Raw genomic sequence first — 6,000 nt, forward strand, 5'->3', positions numbered from 1 at the left:
AATATTCTCCTGTTACTGGAGTTTTGGCTAGTCAAAACTCAGTGATATTTCTGCATCCTTGTAACCTTGAGGCAGTTTCAAAGGGGCCAGGGTGTCTCTTCAGTTTCAGTTTGTGCTGCCATCACAGAGTGTAAATACATGAGCAAACTTAAAGTTTGGATGATAGTAGCAGTCTAGAGGAAGCAATGTGGGTTTAGCTCTTGTTCTGTCTCTGCTGGTCAACCAAAAAGCACCGACCTACATTTGGGCAGCACTGCAGAATTACTAGCAGCTACTTTGCTGTGACTTGCAATTACAGTGACAGCTGGGCAAGGAGCTGTCTCACCTTTGGACTGTGCTGTGTACAAGGAGGAGAATTAGGGAATGTGCAAAAAAAAAAAAAAAAAAGTCTAGTTTCATGTTGCTGCCTCTATGAAAATGAGGAAGCTGAAAAATTTGCTAGGAGGAACAGGCACAAAAGCCAAAGGGTGAGATCTGCTACATACTAATGGTGATGGAAAGGAAGAGGAGAAACAGGACTGACTAGTTTGAGGTGGAGATTGGGAGTTACCCACCTGGGAGTTACTGGGAGGATGTAGCATGAACCTGTCTGGGGACAGGTTCGGTCCCTTTGCAAGCTGAAGATCTGGTGCTGTGTTTGTGGTAGGCAGAGGGTCTGAAGCAGATGAGGAATTATTAAAGCAGGATTTCACCTTGAGTCTGAGGGATCGTGTCTGATAAGACTATAGGAGCTTTGTGTGTTCTCACTGAAATCAGTTGGTTTGTCTCTCTGTGTACATCAGAGGGTGCAAAAAGGGAGATGAAATGTTCCTTGTCTCTTCCATTTGATACCCTAAAAAAGCAGTGTATTGTGCTGGTGCTGTGGAAAGGGCTGTCCTTTGCCCAGCTGCTGCCCTGGGCTCTGCCCAAGCTATCCCCGTCTGTGTGCCAGGACATGCCCCAGGATGCTGCTTTGTGCCTTATCCATCGCCCTTCCCTGAAGAGCCCTACGGATGAACCTCGTGGAGGCACGGGGGAACAGCTATACGAGTGTGGTACTCGGGTTTTCCTGTGATTCCCTTGAGAAATCCAAGCGAAGCAGCTCAAATCAGCACAGTGAAGGACAGCTTTCTTCCCTCCGTAGGAGGTGGTAGAAGAGAAGCAGAGCGCAGCAGGCACCTTCTGGGAGGTAGGTGATGGTGTGGAGACGTTAGTGTCCCGAAGGCAATGGTCATGCTCTGTCTGGAAACGCACTGGACCGGCAAAATTGTCCCTCTCTGCTGTGTCCTGGCACGGTCCAGGCTGTATTGGCAGGCTTGGGGTGGAACATTAATGAAAACAAGTGTTTGGCTGGTGTTACTGGAGTGCCACAGACTTCAAGAAACAAAAAGAGCCCAGCCCTTCTCTGATTAGTGAGTGCAATCTGCTGCCACAAGCTGATGCTGGAGGAAAAGATGAGAAAAAAGAACAGCTATGGAGTGAAGATGAAAACACTGGGCAGAAGATCTGCGGGGGAATGAAAGGGAGCCATTTATTTGCAAATAAGTGGCTAGATCATGCCTCCATGTGCATCCTGGGCAGCTTGTAATACTATGGGTTTATTCAGAGTTAAGACTTTTTACGGGTCTTAGAGACTCCTGAGAAGAGACTGTCAACCCACGGATCTAGGCAGTAGGTCTTGTGCCAGTTGAAGGAAACTTTATTTTATTCCAAGTTCTGCCCATATGCAGGGTCGTCTTCCCTTTTTATCACTGATTTCATGTTTGAAGTCTCTCTGTAGGAAGTCACTGTGGATGCTCCATGATTCATTCTCATGAGGAAGCATGATTTCAGGTCCCCATATGGTCGCAGAGGCAGAAGAGGGGGCAGATATATATATTTTTACAGCAAGGAGAATGCAACTTTGGTGTACAAATTTGGCCTGGCATAGAAGATCTGAGGAATGATGTATAGAGTGATTCTCTTTTTTTTTTTTTTTTTTTTTTTTCATGACTGCTTCCTCTTGGCCCCTGATTAGGCTTTAGGAACAAGGATGAAGGAAGCTGCTGCCTGAGCACTCCATCCCAGGCTTTAAACTCAGCCTGGTATCTGGTCTGTGTGTTCCCTGGCGTTCAGCAGAGTCCATTTATTGAGGCCAGCAGAAATAGCATCTCACTTCCTGGTCTCAGAGAAGGTGTTAAGTAGGACATAGTTAAATTTGGGATTATTAGCAAGAGAAGAAGGGTATCTATTTCTTTTGAAATGCTTTGGTTTGAGAACAGATCTTTGGGCAGAGAACTGCAAAGACCTGCCCTTTGTAGAGGGCTAGAGGATGAGACATTTGCAGTAAGGAAACTGTCTCTGATGCAATAAATTATTGGGCAGAAGTGGATGTTTGGGAGCACTTCAAGTTTCTATACATGTAGCCCTGACCAACACCCAGTCCTGCAGCATTTCAGCCCAAGGAGTACCTTGCTGATGTCAGCAACCAGTAAAGCACTGGGTCATGTCCTGCATTGGCATCTTGGTCTATAGGAATTTGGGTGGAGGGGTTCTTCTTGGTGGCATCTCCATTTTAAGGTTTATCAGAGTTTTCCCTAAGACAGAGACATAGAGACATTGAGTTTCACATGGGCAATAATCTATTTGGAGGCAGTACCCTCTATAGAATAATGCACTCCATATAGAAGAATGGAAGTCTGTGAATGAGTGGCAATGAGCTGTCTGCGTAATTAAAAAGCTGCAGTGAGTGAAATACGAGATGGAGAGGAGAGATAGTTGGAGGCACTGAGAAACAGAAGCAGTTTCAAGTATTTTACTGCAGAGATGATTGGAGAATTTGCCAGGGGCCTGATTTTCTCCTTGCACTGTCCTTCGCCAAGTGAATCACGCTGTGCAGCCTGGTGGACACCATCGCTGACCCAGAAACCTCCAAATGCTGATACAGGTGTGAGTGCTAAACCAAGTTTAAGCATAAGACAGTGGAGAGTCATAGGGCTGCAGAGCTTTAAGCCAGAGCTAATATCTGTGCCTTGTTGGACTGATGTGTGACTGTGATTTTTTTTTTTTTTTTTTTTTTTTTTTTTCTTTCTTTCTCACCGGTAGACTACAGCCCACCTTGCTGTGGGCTAGGTGATGATCTGCTTGTGTCCAGGGATGCTATGAAAGTGGCTAAAGGCCAAGTGCTATCATTGGAAACCAGCTGCAAATTAATATACTTTGTGTGATTAATGTGCTTTTTAAATGCATTCATGTCCCGTCGCACTGGCTGTGGCTCTTGTGTCACATTTGGTGTTCTCAGAACATTTATTAGCCTTACAGATCCCTTGATTATTGCTTTCTCTTTTATAATTAAGCCATGAAGCTCAGCATGATGCAGCTTATGCGGTATTAATTCATGCCTGGCGTATTCTGCCTGTGCCCTAGGATAAGGCTAAATGCTGGCAGCTGGATTGCTCTTGCACAGTTGCTATTCTGAAAATTTTTAATATGATTATAAAAATCACATTCTGTGTGCATATGGGCAACTTCGGTCTCATCACTGCCATGAGCAGTAGTGAGATGTGGTCTGACTTCCTTGGGAGCGGGATCTGCCCCCAGTAGTGTTGTGAGATGGAGTTTCCTCCTGCCCCAGGCGCTGGCTGATGCTCTCCAGGTCAGTGCTATTAGCTCTGCTTCAGTGCTAACATGGCCCCGTGTGCTCTCCACTCCCTGCTTGCCCTTCTCGGGACATGTCTGTGAAAATGTGAGTCTTGCAAGCAAGTTCTATTTCACTCCTGGCTTTTCTTCATATGAAGAGGTTTAAGCCGAATCCAGGATTTCCCGCAAGGCTGCAGCCCCACATCCACTTTCTGCCAGCAGCAGCTGCAATCACTGTTTCAATAGTTTTCCTCCTGGCTGGTCGCTCCTGCCTCCTCTACGGCAGTTTAACAGTTTGTGTGGCCATGTGGGGAGCTGAACAGGGAACAAAAATGTTGTAAACCATGTCTGTTTTACTTATTTTTTTTTTTTATTTTGCCTCTCCTGGGAATTAGTTGTAGGAGTGACTGCGCTGAAGGAGTTGGAGCTCAGCACTACTGGGAGGGAAGTCACTGGAATGACCCAGCACCAGTGCCCCAGCTACTGCTGGTCCAGAGGTAATGGTTTGAATACAGAATTCATGAAGTCTTTGCTGGGCTGGCTGTTGGGCTGCTTGCTGTCTCTGTTGGGTAAGTCCAAGCAGTTGCCTCCTCCAAGGCTTGATAGGCAGCACAGGGCGGGCAGGAGTGAGCTCCAGCAGCTCTGCCCACATGGCTCTGCTCTCTGCGTCTGGAAGTCCTGCCAAACTTCAGATGTGGAGACAAAGCGCTGGGGTGCCAGCTATCGAAGAACACATGTGTCAGTGTCCCTCATCTACTCTGGACATGAGGGAAATGGCCTGGGAGCCATAGGAGCCAGGGCATGGGATGCCTCTGTGTACAGCTGAATGGCTGCGCTCTTCATGGGCCGCAGATGCCGTAACAGGCAGTTCTGCTCTGCAGTGTGCCTGTTAGTTATACACGTACGTGTGGTGCTCGAGTTATCGATTATTACTAATCAAACCGTTTCTGTAGCGACCTGAATGCTGATCATCTCAAAGCTTCTGTTACAAAAAACAGTGCCAAAATGTACGTGCAGGATGTAAAGCTGTAGTGCAGAAACTCTTTGAGCTCAGACGTTTCCATGGAGATGGATCTTTGATCTCATCGTAATAAATAAAGGGCGGAGAAGATGCTCCCAAACTAGGGAGGAAGGCAAGGCTGATCCCTACGGGGCAGAAGTTCTCAACAAGAATTAGGGAGACAGGAGGTCTGTCTCTTTTTTTTTCCTTCCATGATGCCATGTCTGTAGTAACGGCGAGGTTGAGCTGTGTGCCCGCCAGCGCTGTGGCGTATGCGGACGACGTGCCTTTCATCCAGCCAGCCAGACAGCATGCTACACCTTTGAGCTGGCTAATTTAATGCTGCTGAAAAGTCAGACCTTTGTCTGCACAGCAATATTCACCCTGTGCTGCGGGATTTAGAGAGCAGCAACACAGGGTTTTAATACCAGTATGAGACATGCTTGTTTCCTTGACTGTGGTGAAGCAATCTGAGGAATAAGAACAGCTGGGAAAAGTGCTGCATTTATGGATAAAATATAGAGGAAAAAAATCACGTTTTACTCTGGCACAATGTGCAAAATAGAAGTGTTTAGTAGGCTGACGTGGAGATAGTGACCATAGGCAACAGTCAAGTTGGCTTTATCCACGTGGATAAGCTTTGACTGCACTGGCAACTCATGTGTTGTTAGAGCTGTCGGCAGGATCAGGGATGTTACTCCTGGCACTGGAAACTGAGGCTTCTGTGGATGGAGCCAAAAGAGAATTCATTAGGAAAGGGCGTAATTATCTTCAGTAGTCGCTGAGAACTGCTGCCTGGAGTGAGTGTGGTCACACACGCTGGTAGGGTGTTTCACATCAGCAGCTGAAGGTGATCCCTCGTGGTTGAGTGCCTGGATATGCCTGTACAGCTCTCACGGTTGCGTTGCGGCCGGTGTGTGTGTGCCGAGCTGTGCACCCTGTTTGTGCATTTCTCGCTCCGTTTGGCAGCCGGTTGGTGGCTTTTCCTGGTCACTTCTGATCTGTTCACACGATGTTGACAGATCCGTCCCTTTGTCTCCGCTACCAGCACGGCCTCAAATAGGTTTTTTTGCAGTAAGAGACATAGGGTGAGCAAGCTATTGTATACAGCCTGTTGCAATCCTTTTTTTTTTCCTCTTTTTAAAAAAATTGATCTTCCTCAGATGCATCAAGCTGCCAGTTGTGCTAATTGGGGTGTAGCTTCTTTAGGGGTTTGCAGTACTCCACCAAGGCAAACTGGTGCTTAAGTACCTATTATTGGCTTCCTCCCCCCTGCCCCACCACTGCTTTCACTGGGGCAAGTGACCCCTTCGTGCCCTGCTGGATCCCAGACTCTGTAACAACTCAACCATCACTTTATGTAATTTTAAAGTTCCAGTTTAAATACTTTATTTATAAAGATA

This window comes from Strix aluco, chromosome 15 (genome assembly GCF_031877795.1).
Source record: "Strix aluco isolate bStrAlu1 chromosome 15, bStrAlu1.hap1, whole genome shotgun sequence".
In the NCBI taxonomy this organism is placed as follows: domain Eukaryota; kingdom Metazoa; phylum Chordata; class Aves; order Strigiformes; family Strigidae; genus Strix; species Strix aluco.